Source organism: Alligator mississippiensis, chromosome 11, assembly GCF_030867095.1.
Source record: "Alligator mississippiensis isolate rAllMis1 chromosome 11, rAllMis1, whole genome shotgun sequence".
Taxonomy (NCBI): Eukaryota; Metazoa; Chordata; order Crocodylia; family Alligatoridae; genus Alligator; species Alligator mississippiensis.
The window spans coordinates 44359316-44380099 of NC_081834.1; positions in this window are offsets into that span (position 1 = coordinate 44359316).

A 20784-nucleotide genomic window follows, 5' to 3' on the forward strand; every position below is an offset into this window, starting at 1 on the left:
CTCAGTTTGTGTCTGTTGTTTCTAGTTACTCCACGGGGTGCCCTGGTAAACAGAGCATCTCCTATTCCTTGCTGTACCCCCCCCCCCCCCCCCAAATGAATGATGTGGGAACTGCTTTTTGCTTTGTCAAGGTGTAATTTTGGGTTGCTTCATAGTTTCTCTCTGGGATTTAAGTGTCCTTATCAGTGACTTGGTTAGCCTCCAAAATGGGAAGGGTGGCTCTTCAGTATTAGATCAGCCATGAACTCTTCCACAGTTTGACTTTCCCTTTATGATCTCAGGTTAAGAACATCTCTCTCACATTTCATTTTACGTGGAGTGCAGGGCTCCTCAAATTTCTGTAATAGAGTCTCATAGCCACCTCTTATGCTCAAATTAACCAAAACCTGTTAAACACATCAAGTGCATCAGAACCAGCTATTGTCAGAAATGGGACTGCTTACTGCTATGCTCCATGTTACCGGCTCCCTTGGCTTGCAGAGAAAATGAAGTGCTGTTTACAATTTTCCCACTGATCTTTCACATTTCCACAGTTCCAACTCTGGTGAAGCTGTTAACTGCTCTATTCTGCCACTCAGGTTATTTTTTTTAGATTTATTTTACCCCTGGTGCCATGTGATGTCCAGGAATGATTTGGGCCTGAGGTACTTAAAAAAGATCCTAACTACTCAGTGGGCACATCTACACGAGACGCTTACTGCACAGTAGCCTAATAACACTGTGAGGTAGTGTGCCAATCAATAACAGTGCTAATACACTACTGTGTAGTGTTATTAGGCTACTGTGCAGTAAGCATCACCAAAAAACCATGCGCTGGTGCTACTTAATTAAGTACTTAATTTAGTTAGTGCTTCATTAAGCAAGTACTAAACTTCGACAGTACAGTAAGTATGGTATAGTTCCCAGTAGCACAGAGAGCACAGATCAGCGAAGAGCAGCAGAAACTAGCAGGTAGTATGGAGAACTGGCCTGTCAAAGTCTTCAGAAAAGAGAAGAGGGAACAGGTCCCCAAACTCTGTTGTGCAAGTCGGGGTGTGGAGGAAAGAGGACCATCTGCTAGCCTTATTGTTAGGCCTCTTTTATATTGGAAGTCAAAGGAAGGCCAGGGGTTAAGTAACCCAGGGACCTACATGACTCCAAAATGTTGTCATTCTGCCTTGCAGTAGGACACCATAACTATGAGCATGGTCTGTGCCACACTTACATACTTAGAAAAGGGCTCTGAGGTGTGTTAAGACCGTGACTTTTGCATGCTGCTAGTTGGAGGCTCACTCAGAAGGACTAGGTCAACTCTAGATGTTTCTTCCTATTTCCCACCATGGCCACAACCAGTGCATGGTATTTATGCTGACACAGTCAGCCTGGCCTTGCTGCAAGCATGTTAACCACTGTTTTGTCTAAACCTGCCAGGACGAAACTAAATGGTGGTTAAAGTGCTGGTGGCCAGTAAATCCTATTCCACTGGCACTCTTTGTGTCACTACTGCTAGCGAGCCAGCGGGAAATATAAAGAGAACTGCTGAATAGAGGAGACCTGCTGTTTCCATGAGCAGCATTTCCTGAACTTTGGGAAACAAATCTGTGCCTATCCACAGCACTTGAGTTTCCTGCAAGTTTCAACATGAGCAATCTCTGCTGGATATAGCTGTCTGTGCCAAAAATAACACTTTTACCCCCAAAACATTTGTAGGATTTGAGCCACTGACATCTCCCAGGAAACTATGAAAGGCACTCTGCATTACTAACTTCTTTGGCTCCCTTTTGGTCTATAAAGACCTTTATGTGAGATCCAGATCTTCGTTTTTTACGTGTGTCTGCTGCTTATTCTTCACCTGAAGTCAGACTTATCTATTTGGGGAATATTGCCTATGGTTACTTTGGTAACTGCAAGGAGGATTTTAAGCAGGGAGAGAGCAGGAAGGAGAGAAAAATACAAATATCCCTAAAAATAAAAAAAGAAGGGAAACAATTCCAAGTAAGCAGATGATGGATTTTAGCAGCACAATCATTTCCAAGTACAATGATCACCCTCCCTTCCCTCCCTAACACATTTTCAAGTGGCTTAGAGCATTTAAAATGGAACGGGACTGGAAGAAACACCAAGATTTTGTTTCCCTCAAACTACATCACTTTTTCCTTGGCCTCTTCATTTCAGATGCTCCATACAGCTTATTTGGATATGTGGGACTCTCTCTACTTTGTCCAAATCTGTGTGTTGCTGTTTTGGAATTTGTTTCATTTAGAACTTCTTAATTTTAGTTAACGTGGAGCCCTACATTTCTCCATTTCGAGGGGAAACCATAGGAGGACAAAAAAAGGCTGTGAAAGCTCAGCGCAAGCGATTTGAGGCACAATTCTCCACTTTACTGCAGGCCCTTTGCAGAGCTCAGTTGGTGGAGGAGGGCTGTGAAACTGGTGTAACTGGGAAACTGGGAACTCTCTACGGGGGGGGAATCGTCAGAGGGCGTAAACTGGCAACCTGTGATGCCAGTTGCAGGGCTGAGGACAACATTTCTGAGCTCTAGCTATTCCCAGCTGCTAGAATAGCTCTTTGGAGCCATCAGCATCCTGGCACATGTTAGAGCAGGGGTAGGTGACCCCTGGCATGAGTGCCAGAACATGGCATGTGAAGGCATTTTGCTTGGCACGTGTGCCTCAGGGCAGACAGTGAAGAAGGAGCCAGGGCTGCGCTGCCACAACGAGGATTGGGCCCCTTGCAACTCCCCCATTGTCTGCCCCTGGTATGCCAACATCCTACAAGTTGAGATTGTGGGAGTTTTTGGCACTCTGGCAAAAATGTTGCCAACCCCTTGGGTTAGAGCATCCCTGAAGGCAGGAACTGAACTGGTTACTCACTAGGTCCAGGACTGGGGACTAGCAAAGACGGCATGAAGACATCTTTGTCCCGACTTCTGCAGGGGGTCCTGCACCAGGAATCAGGCCTGAGAATTCCCCAAGCATTCTGCAGCCATGAAACACAAGAGTTTTCTCTATTTTGTGCTTTCTATTGCAAAGGAGCCCGATTGTCTGGAGTGGCACCTGCCACTCCTTGAGGCAGGGCAGCGCAGAGTGCTACAGAACACGTGCATTCACTGTGCTCTCTCATGGAGACTTTGCCTTTGTTCACCTTAAAATCTGCCTTTGCTCCTTGTGCCTGTGTAGCAAAAAAAACAACATGGAGGAATAAATTCCAAGGGGGTAGAAGAGATCTGAAACCTCAGGGAGGAAACAAAGATTTGGATCCCAGGTCAGGTTCATGGAGCTTCAGCTGCCCCTAGCACCTTGGCTCTTACCTACCTGCATGCCACCCAGCTAGCAGCATCTCCTGCCTAGGTTTGGAACTGGAAATTCACCCGGCCTGAAGAGGAGCATGCCCTACATGCTGGTCAATCTGGCTTTGCCCTCCCAACCCAGCACATAACAAGCAAATCCATGGGTTGTCAACAATATGATTTCTGCAAGAAGTGATGTCTGCAGGTTCCCAGGGAGAAAGGAGCTTGCCAAACAGCACCTGCTGCTCCCTTACACTTGCCTTTTGCACTCTTTTGCTATTCTTGTTTACTCAAAGAATATTAGGAGTCAATCTTAAAGGAAAGCACTGCCATAGCTGCTTGCCTAGAGAGACACTGCTGAGATCCACAACCATGGTGGTGGCACCCTTTTCTCAGAAAGAGATGTATTTCCTCTTCAAAAGCTGGGCTGTCTTTGGATCAGCCCCTTCCTCACCACCTCCTTCTAGGGATTTCAGGGTTGCTATATACAGCAGTTGAACCCTAGATCTGAAGATGTCTTACCTGCTCTGGGAGACTTCTGATGGTTTGCATTAGTGGGTCAGGAGCACTGGCTAAGGAGCAAGAGTTTGTACATTCAGGTTTCCTAAGGAGCTCAACCCTCACTTCAGCACCAGGTAGCTTGATTTTCAAAAGAGCTCAGCACACGTGGGCCTTGTGAGGTGCTCAGCTGGTTTTGAAAATCTGACCCTTCTTGCGCAAAAGGGAAATGATGGAGATAATCTTATCGGCATGAATTTGCCACCTCTATGGCACCTCCTCAGCTCATTCCCAGGCAACATTTTCTTTTAGGCTGAATTCTTCCCGGAGTTGGTGGATCAATGATTGGACCAATGATTCGGTGCCTTCAGCCATCACACAGTTCTTCTGTGCTGGATCTGGCCCCTCATGCAACACATGCTCTCCATTATCACTAATCCAGGAGTCAAAATTAGCTGCAACTAGAACCTCAGAGAGGATTAGGTACACAGACAGACCTGAGTCACCACATTTGGATGCAGGAAGGGAGCCAACCCTGAACTTTCCTTGAAGTGTGGGGATACAGAGCTGGCTGGGCCAGTTTGGACCTGACACTGGTTAGACAGAAGGTGGTTCATCGAGAGGTTGAAAAGCAGAGAAACACAGATGAAAAAAAAACAAAACAGAAACAGCCGCCTAAAGCTGGTCCTCTAACTTAATGCCATAAACTTGTTTCCCTTCCATTACTCTTTGGGTTACATTGTTCACCTTGCTGCAAATTGTTTCTACATTCTGTATAAATAGAGGATTGTCAGAGAGGGGGAGGTGAAGCAGCAGGGGTGTGTGTAGAGGGGGAGGAGGGAAATCAAACTTCTTTGTTACTCTTGAAAGAGAAGGTTGAAGACTCTGGGAAGCATTTTGGATCTGGAGCCTTGACAGCGTGAGCAGAGACTTGCCATCCAGCCATGTACAGACCTGGATGGAGAAGAGTAAACAAGGGAGAGATTATATATAATTATAGACAATCATGTTGCTGGGGATAAACAGGAATCAAAAGCACGGAGGCACTGGAGTTTGGCATATCCCCAAGCCCAGAACAGAAGCCAGCCAGCGAGAGGCAACACGGCTGGAAAGCTCTTCCCATTGGGCCTGTTTTCAGTTAGCTCGGGGCCTGTTTTTTCCTTCTCTTTTTGGCTTGAGGCATTCCCCCATAAAGAAAAGAGTCTGTCCGATGGGATACAGAAGCCAAACTGAAGTCAGCAGAATCCTTGTCTGTGACATTAATAGATTGCTGTGTGAGAAACGTCCGAAGCATTTGGAAAAGTTACAGCTCGCTTAGGTCAGCAGAAAAAAAAGTAGGAATTTTTTAACAAAAAAATCTCTTTATGAATGCTCCAGAAGTCTCCCTTGCAAACTCTGCAAGCAAACACCTCCTGCCAGGACAAGAGATGCTGCAATCTGAAAGCAAAGGGTGTTCATATCTAGCTGATAGCCTATTAGCCCCATTCAAAACATCTAATATCCAGGGATTCAGGGTTAACTTCAAAGGGGCCTCTGTAGCAGGCAGTGTGTTCGTGATAAGACTTGCAGCCCACCCACCTGCCTGTGGATCTGAACAGCAGAGAGAGCAAGCAGGAGGACTGTGCAGTTGGTCTCTGCCTGCCTAGCTGCAAATCAGAGGCAAAGGGATAAGCAGGCCTTTCCAACTGGATGCCCACCCATGCTTACTCCCTGTATCTGAGTGGCAGGGGGGATAAGCAGGAACCCATGCATGATTGAACCTTCCCTTCAGCACCTGCCTTCCCTGTAGGACAAGAATGCAAAGAGGTCTCTACTGGGGGACAATACTCCTCCTCCACCACCTGTGTTAAAGCAGAAGAGGGATTTGAGATGAAACCCCACTTCGTTCCATCTTACTGCCAGAATCAGACTCTCCCAGGGCCCTGTTTTGCCCTTTCAAACCCTATGAAAGGAGAAGAGGGGTCCTGAGAAAGGAGCAGAACCTGTTGCCAGCCTTGGGCCAGGGAGTGGGCACAGGGACACTGGGGACAATATTTTACAGTAGTTCAGTATTGAGAAAATCCCTGACAAGTCACTTTTTACCCTAACACAGAACAAAATGCAACAGCCCCGAGTCAGGAAACTTTGGTGCTCTCCCTGATTTATTGTACTGAAAGGTGACCTGAAAGGGTAGGGGGTAAGGAGAAGGTGGGATATACTGTGGCTCATTTCTCTGTAAATGAGAAGGGAGGTCTGAAAAGTGCCATTTCTGAGACTTTTTAAAAAGAAATTCAGGCTTTGCTTTTCCCCTTTTCCCCCCCAAGAAGGCTCTAGGGCCAGCTGAAAGGCTAATGGGAATGTGACATCATGAGTAACAAGGGGTTGAAACCTGAGCCAGTGAGGGAGGAAAGGCCTTTTAGGCAGTGTCTGCACAGCATTTTCTCCCTCTCTCTTTCTCACACCCACACACTATTTTAAACCCAAACACCTGACAACCAGTTGAGCTCCAACCCAACACCCTGGTCCTCTGCGGAGTTCTGCACTGAAACTCAGTGGAGGCAAAACCAGCCTTTGTGATGCCTATCTCCAAGGTGGCTCAGACCCTCTTTAGCAACATAAAAAAGCAGAAGAACACCTGAATCTCATCCTCCCCTGACCCCTCCCCACCTCCATTTTGAAAGTCAGTTTTTGAAAATTTTTTGACCCCTAGAGCAGAGTTGTCAACATTGGATCGGGGCTGCAGGGCTCCTTATGGGTCAGATCCAGAGCCACCCCCAGGGGCAGGATAAGCAGTAGTCACAGCAGGGCAGGCAGCAGGAGGGAGCCAGGGGGTTGGCTGTCACTCTCCTTGGATCAGGATGATCCTTCCTCAGGCAGGAGGTCGAACTAAATGACCCATGAAAGTCCCTTCCAGCCCTACTTCTCTATGTCCATCATTCCCTGCTGCCAGCAAAACGCATCTCCTGTGGGGCTCCATACCTCAAATTCAGTGGCAGAATATCCAAAGGGCTGAACATTTAATTGACACCCCTGTCCTAAGAAAGATAATTGTCCTTATTAAAGGCAACATGACAACTAAGCTAGCTCAGTGGAGGCTAACCTTTTTGGAAGGCATGCCACAAATTAAGCCTCATGCCCTCTCTTGAGTGTCACTCTAATCCCCTTCCCCCACCCAGTTTCCTGCCTGTGCTCCCTGACAAATCTGCTGCTCTGCTTTCTGCTCACTTCCCTATCTGCAGATGTGCTCCCTGCTCCCTTCCTGATCTGCCATGTGCTAGACACAGAGAGACTGTCCATGCTACTTGTGGCGCCCAGGCTGTAGGTGGGCCACTCCTGGGCCATGTGAATCGTGTTATACTTTGGTGGGTGACATTATTTATCTGGATTCTAATTTATCTGCGTAATATGGTAACACCTGGGTTGCTTATTTAGAATTCATTATCCTATTTGCAAGACATTTACTTGTACAATTTCCCAATTTTATGAGTCCCCTACTAAAACAAGAACATGTGTGAAAGTGGATATACCCACATGGTGCATGCACATGCACGTGTGCGCGCGCACACACACACACACACACACACACACACACACACACACACACACACACACACATATGTGCTCCCTTAGTTGCTGGGGTTTCCTGGCCTGTCTGTTGATGCAAGTGCCAAAGCAAGAAACCAAAGCCCTACAAAGCCATGTTCTTTTTGGCATAGCTGGATATAGGGCAGGAACTGAGGCTGGTGGTGGAAAAGAGACAAAAGTATCCTTCAGGAGGTTATTTGGGGTCTGTTCCTCATCTGTTACAACTTCACACTGATTAAGAGGAACTATGTATCTTCACCAGATGCATATATAGCCTAACATCTGATGAAGCAGGTCGCTGCCTAAAGCTTGTGCCTCTTTAAACCAGTTAGTCTGTAAAGACCCCCTTCTGTCTTACCTTCTGCCTGACTTCCAACTGTGGCTAACCACCTCTGTACAGCCCTTTGCCTCCCACGGGTTTTTGTAAACAACTATAAATAAAACAAAACACAAGTAAACTGTACAAAAAGCTGACTGCCCCTCTCCAACATGTACCCATAGACTACTTGGGATGGAAATGGCATCAGAAGTTCCACAGTGCGGTGAGGGAATAGAAGAGAGCCTGAATGACAGATTTTGGACTGATTTCTATCTGCTTTACGTCCTCTTTCATTTGTGCGTGACCCAGAAAGCGAGAAGAATAGATGGCCTTTGTCCCAATGTCAAGTCAAAAATGAAATGAGGTTAGGGATGTCTTACCACTGCTGGTGGACATCATCAATCATATACCCCACAGGAAGGCTGGCTCTGAAAACACTGCTACTCAGTATTATTAAAAAAAAAAGTATTAAAAGTTTAACAAGCTGGAAAGAACAGATACTCTAGGGAGGATGGAGCTGATAAGCAGTCAGGAAAATCCTACTTCAGGCATAAGAGTAAGCCTTGCAAGGCAGAGGGAATCAAAAGAGTCAGTCACCTAAAGGGTAACACACAGAATGCATATTTCCAGCAGGTGTCTTAGCAAAAAGATTATGTGTAGCTTTCATTAGCTGGTCGATTTTTTTTTTTCTTTTTGCTGTGCAAAGCTCATTTGCGTGTGCCTGAGGAAAGGGTTTTCATTGGCTCATCACAAAATCTCTACAATTAGGGACACTCTCAGGCAGTCTCTGCTCAGGAAGCTCAAGGCTGAGAGAGCTCAGGCTGTAGCAAATCAGCAGTGAGGTGAATCCGAAGAGCTCTTCGGGGGATCCATGGCTAGAATAGTAGATGCTCAAGATAAGCTGGGGGTAGTCTTGGGTGACGTGGAGGAAGCATGGCCACATGGAGTGAAAGACAGCAGCAGCGACAGCAGCAGTGGGTCATCCAGAGAAAGCGACAGTGAATGACCTGAGTTTTAAACCCCATATTCGGGGACTGGACTAAGAGACAAGGGGTTTGAGGGAGACGATGCCTTGCAGAAGGGTGCATGGGAGAGCCATTCTGCAGGAGCGAATATGGCAATGGGTGTGCGAGTTTTCCTTTGGTGTGTTAAGGTGGTAATGAACAGTGATTAGAAGGGGTGTGTGTGTGTGTGTGTGTGTGTGTGTGTATCTATCTATAGATCTCTATCTATAGACCTCTATAGACCTCTGTGTGTGTACCTATCTATAGATCTCTATCTATAGAGAGATACACATATATATCTACATATCTCTCTCTCTCTCTCTCTCTCTACATGTACACACACACACACACACACACACACACATATATAGATCTCTATAGATAGAGATCTATATCTAGATAGATAGATAGATAGATAGATAGATAGATAGATAGATAGATAGATAGATTTTACCAAAAAAATAAAAAATAAAAAAAAGCAAACATAGCTCAAGTACCTGTGTGCTGCTGGAAGCTGTGGGCAGCTGATCCCAGAATTCAAGGGAAAAAAGTGATGTCCCTTTGCTTATGGTTCATTCCTGTTCTGTACTGGACATAGCAGAGCCTGTGGGGCCAAGAATCCAGATCCCCTTCCTCTCCTGCATGGAGGGACTCTGAGTGGGAGCAGGTGAACTTTCTCCTCCTGGTCAGTGTTAAGGTTATTGGCAAGACAATGTCCAGTGGGAAAAGCTGTAGACATTGACAACTTCAATATTAATTGCAGTCTTAAAGGGACACCTTCAAGGTTGATATCTGAGTTGGTACCTAGACACTCTAGAGACAAATGCTTAGAAATGCCAGACAGAAGATGAGATTCCCCTTCGTTTTGCATCTCCTATCTGCAACATTTCTGCTGTGCTTTACGCACACAGTTTTTTAAAATAGCATGTCACCTGTTTATAAAATAAATCAGTGCCAATGACCCAGAGTGATGTGAGTGACCTCACAATATCAAATACACTGTGAACAGCCACCTTTCAATAACCAACCTGCAGTGAACACAAGAGAAGATACAATGTGGTAAAGAAAAAAAGATTTCAGTTTCAAGTGTATGTGGGGTTATCATGAATACTAGTGAGATAAAACCCAAGTTGTAAGGCTTTTAAACATACATCTTAATACTGCCATCCAATCTTTCCCCATGTAAAATTTCAATAAAATAAAAACAAGAAAATTGGGCAAAATAGTATGGTAAAAATTTTGATTTTTTCACTGGGGGAAAAAACCATACCCCAACATTTTCTACTAAAGAATTTTTAGATTTTTGGGGTTCAAGTTTCCATTTTTTCGACAAAAAGTTGACATTTTCAGTAGAAGGCATCTACTTGCCACAAGAAAATTTGTTTGGATGAAAACTAATTTCCTCTTGCAGATAAATTTACATAGAAGATTTTCAGCTAGCCCATATGTACACATATATACATATGTGTATTTCAAACTACTGTTCCAAATGAAAACCATAACTGCTCTTATATATAATAATAATCTAAATAACCTAACTTATACATAATACTAACCTAAATAACCTAACTGCTCTTACAAGTTAATAGTAGAACAAAAGAGCAATAACTACTATAAAAGCCACAGAAAAACAGCAAGCGAAAGCATTCTTATCCCAGCATATCATATCAGCAGAAAAACAAGGCCAATTTATCTCATTCTGCTTTACCTCTGTTCCTAAACTAGTCTGAAAAACATTATGCTTTAAGAGCAGTGGGATCAGTTGCTACATCTACTGAAGAAGAATCACTCACCAGTTTATTATTAACTGGTTTACCACAGATAAGATCTAATACTTAATTTGATTCAAAGAAACACGGATGTATTTTCATACCTGATGCAATGAGAGGGTAGGGTAGTTTAAAAGCCTGTATTTATACATTTAATTAAATACAGTCAGCTTGGAAAATATTTTGAATGCTGCATATCCTGTTCTGTTTGGGTTTTCTTATTTCTTAGACCAAGAGAAATGAAAAAAAAATAAAACCCTAAGCAGAATTTGAGAATTCAGTTGCACACCAAAAAGAAGAAAGAAAAAGAGAAAAGAGCAAGATCAATTAACTATCAGATCCCAGGGAGAAAACAAGTAAGAATGTGGTCCCTCAAGTTAACGCTGTTGGTGTCAGGAAGGAGGCTGATCAATAGACTTAGGGCTGGTGTGGTGTGGAATTCAGTGCTGTATGGCAGCAGCCCAGCGCAGGGTTACAGCGGACAGGGCTAAAGTCCCCAGATTACAATAAAGCAGCTTGAAGGTGACAGATTTCATTGTTGAAGGTGATAAAATTCCACACGGCGTGTTGCAAAACAAGGGCCGGAACTCAGAGCCCAGGGAGACGGAGAGGGAGGAATCGCAGGAGACAATGCAAAGGAGGGTTTATCTTTCTCTCCTTCTCGTGGAATCAGCAAAGATCCATTGAAATGCATGAGCTCCCTGACAGGTTGCTAGGTTTCCTTTTTTTCTACCAGCACTGGCTTCCCTGGAACCTGGCAGGCTGAAATACAACTTATGGGTCAAATCCTAGGCCTTTACTCCCACACAGTGGGCATGTCTACATGTGCATTTACACCGGCTTAAATTTACTGTGCAGTAAGTGGGAATAGGCCAGTGTCTACACATGCAGGCATTAAAAGTGCATTCAAAAGTTTGTGCCAAGTCAGTCTGCACAGTGTTACTGTGCATGAAAGCATCTACGTGCGTGTTACTGCACAGTAACTAATTGGGCGTAATTTTTTTCATGATGTAGGTATCAAATTTATGCTCAAGTTGGTGTTAAGTCACCATATTTCCTGTGCTGTACAGGCATGCAAGTGTAGACGCGTGCCCATACTGCGCTGTAATTTCGGTTACTGTGCAGTAAATGTGCATGTGTAGACGTACCCAGTGGAAGTAAAATGCAACCAAATCACACCAAAGCAGCACATCCCCTTCACACTGCCCATGTAGACCAGACAACACAAAATGCAAGACAGTGGAGAGTCAGGGTGAGGTTCTGTAGGAATCATGTATAAGGGCCCAAACTTGAAACATGCAAACAGCCCAGGGACATTACAGGGTCCCATGTGTGCTCCATCTTGAGCTAAGCAGTGAAGTCTGTGGACTGAGCATGGGCACGAAAGACAAAGGCTGTTGCGCTCAGCTCTCTTCTGCTTAGTTTAGAGGTGTCCCACTCTTTTCTGTTTTGTTCAGTTTAGGGGCATCCCAGCAATTTGCAAATGTGCCCTCTCAATTTGGGCCAAGCTGATATGAGTCCCAGGTTAGAAGAAGTGACATGAGTTGCCTGGAAAACCTTTTCACTTTGATTGTTGAGACAAACCCTGATGCTCTCACACAGACAACTCCCAAGGAGCCAAAGCCCAAAGTCTTGACTCACTTTCACACAGGCCTTTCCCCAGTACAACCCTTTCTGTGGACCAGCCAGTGAGGACAATTATTGTTATTTATTTTGGTCCGATAAAGGATCTAATGGGCTCTGGCTGGTGCCCGCAGCAAACCTGTTTGAAATGCAGGAAACAGGCAGTAAGCAGAAACGTGAAAGCAACGGAAAAATCAAAGCCTGAGACCGAACTAGCAATTAGACCAGCTCCAGAATATATTTAAGTCAAATCAATCCATAAAGGAATTTCAGTCACAGTGCGCTCTCTCCCCCCTACAGCCCAGGGCTGCAATCCAGAATTACAGTCCCCTCAATCAGAGCATGCAAGAAATATAGCAACAGCGACTCTCCTAAGATGCTTTATCACAGTTTTGCAAAGTCCCAGCTCATCCCCCCTCTTGTGGATTTATTTACATATTGATTTATTTATTCGACTCTCTCCACCAGGCAAGCCCCTTGAGATTAAACCATTTTATTTACAAAGACATTGGGGTCGCAGATACTAACAATTAAGTCAGCCGAGGTACATCTTTGCGTGGGCTCACATTGATGTGCTGAGCAGACGAATCAGTCTTGTCAGTGATTCAGAAGGTGGGGAGCTGTTTAAGACCCGCGTATCTGAGTCAGTCAATAGCTGCTGCAACTGGGAAAAAAAGGGTTGAGGAGGGGCGCATGAAGAGGGAGGGGAGAGCTAATAAGCCAGCATGGCAGGAGAGGGAAGATGGAAAAAGCATCAGGACAAATCTAACTTAACAGAAGGAGGAGGGCCTGGTGATGGAGTCTGTGCTGCATTGGGCCTAGTCTGCCCTTGAGAGCTGCCACCTGCTTCATGTCACCTGCCAAAGTCAGCCCTGACTAAAAGCAGCACATTTGCTCCAGTGAGTTGGGCCCAACAGAAGGGAGGAGGAGAAAAGAGAAAAACAACCTTGTGGGAAGAGAGTCTGGGAAAGACTGATCTAAGTGATAGGGATCTCAGCTCTGCTGCTGGCTTCATGTTTCAAGGCAAGCATTAGAGCCCTTTTTATAGATGACTTTTCCACTAGGCAGAACTTCTTAGTGCAATACTTTCCCTCCTCCAGCCAGCCTCCTTAGCACCCTGTGTGGGCTGTTTCTCTCTCCCTTCCCAGCACCCTGGCCCCCCCCACCCCTGTCTTATTCACTATTATTTTGAAAGGGAGAATTTATGAAGGTGCCGAGATAACGTTCACACACCAGTCGTAACAAGTGTCAACAGCATGGTGCTGTGTGAATAGATAGCACAGTCTCTGGAAGGGACCAGTTGCTTCTGAGGGGCCTTGCCTGTGTGCATGGAACTAGACAGCTCCTTGTCTGCCCCTGTGCTTGGATGCATTGGGTGTTTGGATCCATGCATGTGTGGTTGAGTTGAATACTCAAGTCAGGGACTGGCAGCATTGCCAAGAGCTAAGCCTAGGGCAGCCAAGTGTTTTTCAAGCTTCCTCTTGCAGCTCTGCCTCTGCATTATGATCCCGAGAAGAAATAACCCTAATTAGTCCAGCCTTAGATCCATTTGGCCAATGTGCCTTGTTCACTGACCAGAAGCACCTATATCATTGAAATGCCAGTGTACCCTCCCTCAGAGCTCCTTACAGAACAAGGGACGGTCATAATTGCTGTTCCTGAACAGTAGCACTCACTATGCTCCCTGGCTAGGGACAGACATTACACATAAACTGGTTTAAGTGATCAGAAACCGGTTTAAACTTATAAGAGAACTTAAGTTCAGTGCACATAAACCAGTTTCAAAATGGCCGAAACTAGTTTGAGATAAACCTGGCTGAATGTTGTGTAAGACTTAACTGATTGAGCTCAAGCCGGTTTATGCAATGTCTGTCTCAGTTTAAGTTAAACCAGAGTCCCTCAGCATCCCAGCATACTCTCTGGGCTCAGCTCTCTGCTCAACCCTCTGCTCAATAGCCTGAGCAGGGGCAGGGACATGGCGAGCCATCAGCTGGCATGGCCCCATTAAGGCAAAGTGGGCAGGGAGGAGTTTAATTCTTCCCTCCTTCCCCCCCCCCCCTGCAACCAGGGTCTCCGGGGCTGTCTGTCTGCTGGTGAGCAGTGGAGGTGGAGGCAGTGGCTGGGGCTGGCAGACCCCAGCTGCAGTCCCCAGGGGCAGAAGGGACAGAGGAGGAAATTAACCCCTGCCCCCTTCACCTTAACAGGGCCATGCCAGGACAGTGTCTGGCCATGTCCTGCCACTGGAGCAGCAAGGGGATGGGGAAGGGCAGCAGCCTCTGTCAGACTACCCAGGAGGAGGTTTATTGCCGGCAGGGACTGCAGATTTCCCAGCAAAGCCCCGTTAAGGTTAAGTGGGCAGAGAGGGGATTAATTCCCCCCCTCCCACCGAGGGACTACAGCTGCAGCGAAGCAGCCCCCGTGCCCAGCCCCAGAGGGGGACTCTTTCCCCTCCCCCATGGGGTGGGGGCTCTGTTTGGGGCTGGGGGGGACTTGCAGGTGCTGCATTTCCAAAATGAAAAGTGAATGCCTACTCACTTGCAAACCAGTTCAATCTTTGCAGGTTAGACTAATCTGCAAAGATTGAATCAGGTCAGGCTCAGGGTTTTTGAATGCCTGTCTCCAGCCCCTGAGCAACCCCCAAGGTTTGCCAGTGCCCCTTAGTCATGACCCGTTGGTTTCCTAGCCACGAATCTGTAAGCTGTTAGAACTGCTGGGCTTGTCTTGTCCAAAATATTATTCTCAGGTGTCTTCTTCTCTGTTCTTGTTAACACCTTCACAGCTCCATGTTGCATACATGGAACTTGGCTGTAATAATAACAGCTTAAGCTGTCTTAGATGCTGTTGGAAATATAGGGATGGTGTTATGATGGAGAGGGATGTTTGGAAACTGCATACTTTTTCCATGCTAAGGGTACCACAGCATCTCTCATTGTAAAACACTGTGAGTGCCAAATCTGTAGGTGATGGAGGAAGTATACGGCTTTGTGAATAAATGAGCTTTCAGCTTGGCTGCCGATGCAAAAAAAACGGATACTCTTCAAAGTGGAAGTGAAGTATTAAAAAAATAAATCTCTCAACGAAATGAAAAGAATTAAAAAAAAAATCTTTTTCTGTCAACCAAAATATCTCAGATCTTGGTTTCATAATTAAAGCAAAGGAAACAAGGGGTTACAGTTCCAAAAATGGACAAAGACCCATTCCTTTTAACTCAGTGGCTGGTGGTGCTCAGCTAGGATGGAAGAAATCTGGAATCCATCCCTTCCTCTCCCAGAGGTGAGGGAGAAGTGAATTTACATCTCCTACCTCCCAGGACCATGGGGAAAGCAACAGCAGAAGAGGGAGTGGGGGCAAAGGGTGGGGGGGATGGGGCACATGCCTCTGACCATGGAGGGGAAGGGGATGGGGAATTCTTACTTGTTTTCTGGACTTGAAAACTTTCCAGAAGTCTTCCCCTGCCTAGTCTGCTTGCACCAGTGGGTGGAAGGGAGGTGGGGAAAGGGAGAGGCTAGGATTGGTGGGTACAGCCACCCCCGAAGCCCTGGTGACTGCTCCCACACTTTCCTTTGCCAAATCCTGGATCTGCCCCTGCACATCTCACCTATTATTTGCTTCAGATTTACATCAGTGTAAACCTGACCCAGTGCTTCCTCTTCATAAAAATAAAATCTATGTGATCCCCCCCTTCTGCCAAACACATTTTTGAAAGGACTGAAATGCTAAAAGCTGTCTAAGGACTACACTTAGGTGTTTTATTTTAAACCAAATACTCACAGATTAAAATCCTGTGCTAGCTACTTGCAGGCCTACTGGCACATAAGAATGCTGCACTGCAGTTAAACAGGGAACAGATATTTCAAGAAAGATCTGAACAGCAGTTGAACAGACTTAAATGTGAGCACAGGTCTCGCAACTAATTCACAACCTGATCTTCTGGAAAGCACTATCTCCAAGCTGATTTATCACAGGTGCAAGCTAGAACATTAATTGCAACATTGGATCAGTTTTTGTCCGTACCCAGCCATCTTTAGCCTCTGGGAACCCAGCGTCTCATATTCTTTTTACAATTATTACAAAATATAGCGCCAGTCACATGCATTGCACTTTGTTAGACATTAAAAAAGACATGGTGCCTGGCCTGAAGCATTTACAATCTGGTGCATAGGCAGGGGAGAGATGAATACATTTCACTGCCAGTCTGAAAATGAGTTTCCTGAATAATTTCAATTTAGGAGAATGCATGAAGATGGCAGATGAGACAATAATCTTTAGGATCCCATGTATAGGGTTATAGCTGCTACGTACAGACCAACATGCCTCGCTTGGCATGTCTTGACTTGTTATGACTTGCCTATGTCTCCAAGGCTGTTCTCGCTCCTTCCGCGCAGAACTGCAAAGCAAAACTTGAGTCAAGGAGGCACTGATCATCCGCAGACCGCTGATCATCAGCAATGCCAATCTGTGATGCATCTTACTGCACACCTACCCCCAACTCTCCACAGAAAGAGCCAAAATGCAAGGGATAAGTTGCTTTGCAAAGGAGAAACCAGATGTAGAGCTTTTTACTTCTAAGTTTCTGGTTCAGATTTAGCCAATGTGGAAGTGACCAGAAGTCATTAATCACCCACAGCTATTTGATGGTATGAGTGACAAGGGCTGGTGGTCTGGGTCCAGTTCTTAATGCACACAAGTGTTCACAATCCAGTTGGAACTAGAAGGCAGATGTCTCTGCTGGCAGATGTAGTAGGAGACCAGAGGCTCACTGGGCAAGAAGAATGAATATCTCCTTCTTATGCAAGAAGAACCACCCTGGAAGGAAATGCTGAGGCACAGGGACTGCAGCAGAGCCCAGAAGCTGTCTCTGCCATTGCCTGCACTGGACCTATATAGCGGTGAAGCAGAAGATACTAATTACTAGGGCTGTCAAGCCAGCAGCTTTCACCTAGGACAGGCAAGGAGAAAGCTAGGGACAGAAAGGAGTTCTCATACTGCAGAGGGGTATGAAAGACTGCTGACGAGGCTCAAGATTCGCTTATAAATCTATTCAATGACTACTACTCTGTACTTGTTCTGTCCATATATAACTACTTGCATATGCACAGCACATGTGTTATGCGGGTATTATAGATTTAGACAAATAGTTTAGGTCTAATATGCAACCTGGGGCTGAATGCAAGAGCTCAAGTTGGAGTCTTGTGGCACTGGGGAAAAGAAAGGAAAACATGTAATATAAAGGCTCTCAGAGAGAAAACAAAAGCTAGAATTTAGATGTCTATAAAAACACACTTTGTCATCCAAACTACAGTAAATATTTCCTTTCTGTTTCTAGCACGGGGGCAGGGGAGATAAAGAAGTAGCTGAAGGAGAAAACAAGGTGAGCACTGGTTATTTACTGCTACTGATGAATGAAGGAGCCCCCCACATTGTGTTTTCTTATGCTACAGTACAAGCTCTGGCCTGTTTAACAGCCTGGTTAGATGTTATTTTTCCCCTCCCAGGGAGCACTTTATTTGCAGCTCCAGTGAAATGTGGTACAATTATTAATTGTTCGCAAACACATAAAACACACGGGATTCTCCTTTGCCACCATCACAGCGCTGCGCAGATCAAACAGGAGAGCTGAAAAGGTCACCCGCCAAGATGGCGACTTGGAGAACAATTTTGAGAATGTAAATTAAATCCTAGAGGTTTCTGCTTTTTTTTTTCTTTTCCCACTCTCCCTGCTTAAAATCACTGCCTTGTTTGAATGTCCTAGGGAAGTTGGGAAGATATAAGACATAAGCAGACTCCTATCTGGCTGTGTTTCCTTACTGTGAAAAAATATGCTCTTGCCTCCTTGTCTAGGGGTATGAATTCTCCATCCTATATTGTGTTTGCACAGGAGCAGGAACTATATCCTGAACCTTGCTCTTCCTCCTCACCTTGCAACCTAAGAGCAACACGGACAGCCAGAGGCAGAATTGGAATGGGAAAGCCATAACTGTGGGGCAAGGAGTAAGATATGTCTCTTCTAAGACAGAGCCTCTTTCTGTATTTAATGCATGCAGGGTATTTAAAAAGCAACTCAATGCGCACTTTTCCCCAGAGCTGCTCAGAGGCCCTGTTTTGTGAGATTCTGTCCCTGTAGGGAGCTCCCTCCATCCATTCTGCAAATGCCCCCCCTGCTGCAGTTGAATCACCAAATAATCGGGAGACCCGTGAGAAGGGAATTAAATGGTGGCTATCCCGCTGCCATGTTCTGCTCACTTTATTTGTTTTAAATGACCATGAAAGCGAAGGGGGAGGGAGGGAACCACGCACAAGTGGAAAGTTAATTGAGCCACTGAAATGTCTTTAAAGGCACATTAAGAACTTGGATTGTACTGCCTCAGCTCCCACTGCTGAGCAGTTACTTATGCAAGCAGGCCTGCTCATCAGTGAGAAGGCTGGCATAATCTTCCTCTGAACTTTTTTTTATTTGTCCCTGGTGATCAGCGGAAGCTGCCCAGCCCTGGGGATGGATATGTGGCTTAATGTTGGTAAGTTTGATACAGTTGTGACGCTGGATTCCTTATTTCCAGGCCCCGGGCACCTGACACGAATCAATGTTATCAAGCATAATGCCCCTGTTCCATGGCAGAGGTCAAGACTACTTTTTTGGGCAGCACAGCATGAATGGAGGTAAAACTAGGCAGTGAGCTGCCCCTCCTCTCCCTAGACACATTTGGGGGAGCTCAGCTCTGGAGCTCTGTCTCTGTGGGCTATCTGAGCAGGGGAGTCTGCAGTAGGAGCAATGCTGTAGGGCTCCCAAGTCTTTCTGTAGCACCTGATTTATATATAGGGAGAGGGAAAGGGAAAGGTCCACTATCTACTTCTTCCACACAAAGCTCTGTTGCCTCCCAGCCCCTTTCCTCTTAGGTGGAAGAAGAGAAGGAAACCTCTCTGACTGTCTCAAGGATCTCAGCAAGGAGACAGCACTCCTTCATCCCCTCTCAACTCCAGGCAACAAAGATCCCTTAGGCCAGTGGCTCTCAACCTTTTTTGTACCAGGACCCATTTGTAAACATCGATGGCCAGTCCCGACCCAGTGCCGCTCACTCCTGACCCACAGCTCCCAGACCCAGGCCCCTAGTGTGGGGCAGGGCAAAAAGCCCTTTGCAAGCTGCAAGGGAAAACCCATGGTTTTCCCACATTTTTCTTCTTTAAAGGAGAATCCATTTTTAAAGCTGCTCACAACCCTTTTATATATTCTTTCGACCTGCTTTTGGGCCACGACCCATGGGTTGAGAAATGCTGCCTTAGGCAACAAAATGGCTCTGTCAGCTTCCCACCCCTGCTGGCAGGGTGTGTAGTGAAGTGGATTTAGGGAAGATCCAAGGAGGGATGTGGGACCAAAGGGAACGACTGGGAAGAACAGTAGTAGAAACCATAGAAGAGGGAGGTGACTGGAGGGACAGGAGCAGAATAAGGACAGGGGGGATGTTTGGATGGAGGAAGGGAACTGAAGGAGATGAGGAGAGTCTGGGAGGGCAGAGGGTGAGAGGGAAAGAAGCTCCCAGCCTAAGGAAGGAAAGCTCAAGAGACAGAGGATAAATTAAAAAACTGACACATGGAAAATCAGGTGTCAATTTAACAAAAAATGGCACATCCATGCCTGAGTGAGGGGTCAGGGCTGTGACTGGGAGGGGAGGGGAAGCTTGAGGATGCAAACAGGAATTCAGGGATCTTACAGTGGAACGTGCTCTGGCTTACACCGCTGGGTGGTTGATCTTTCAACAGACCAGAACTTGCCTCCTGCTTGCTGCAGTTTATTATTTATCATCCGTCCTCTTTACAATGTAGCATAAATGTGTGTTTCCTCCCTCCCATTATATAATCTTTCTTTTGAGCCGTCTTAAAATCCTCTAACCTGTAAGAAATTCCATGAGAGATTAGCAAGAAATTCGACAGAGAAGGTGCTCTGGGCCCTCCATTCTTATGTATAAGTCCTCTAACATAGTCACATCTAAGAATGGCATTTATTTGAGGGGACGGAGCACCCAGGAGTAGCCTTCTTCCCCATTAGGCTGCTTCTTAGTGACTTCACATTTCTTCCCTCATCCTTTGACCTCCCTCCTGGCTTGGTACGGCCCATCCTATGACTACAGAACAATGTGTTGCCTCATTATCACCTTGTCAGGCTCCATCATGAAAACCACCTGTAAGGGAACCACTTTTCTGTTTTGTTCTGCTTTAACTACAGCACCTACACAGGAAAGTGGTGTCAGAACCAGCTGCAGAATGCATAGAAACAGATATGTGTGTACCCCATGTAGAGACGAATGAATTCTGAATAAGAATGGGGAGTTCTAACAATACAATGATAGTGGTTTAACTGCACCAGTAAAGTTATACCAGTATAATTAGTAATTTTTTTTCCTGTGGAGACAAATCAGGAGATTTGTTCAATCCTTTTTCAGATCAAATATAAAAGAGTCTCCAGAATCCCTTGCTGCCCCTAGCAACGTGGTAAAACTCAGCTTCCCATTGGGCATCTTTTGTTCAGGGTTTGCTGGGGACATCTCTTCCACTTGTTACTCTTGCTCTCAAGCTCAATGACCAAAACATGTTCACTCTCTCCATGGGAGCATCAGGTGACACCAGTGCTATAAAAGGCATGTGGTTCACTGGCAGATAGGATTCTTTGCAGTGGGGCATGCTGGACGAGACAGGATGGTTAGCTCACTTGGTTAGAGTGTGGAGCTAATAACAACACCAGTC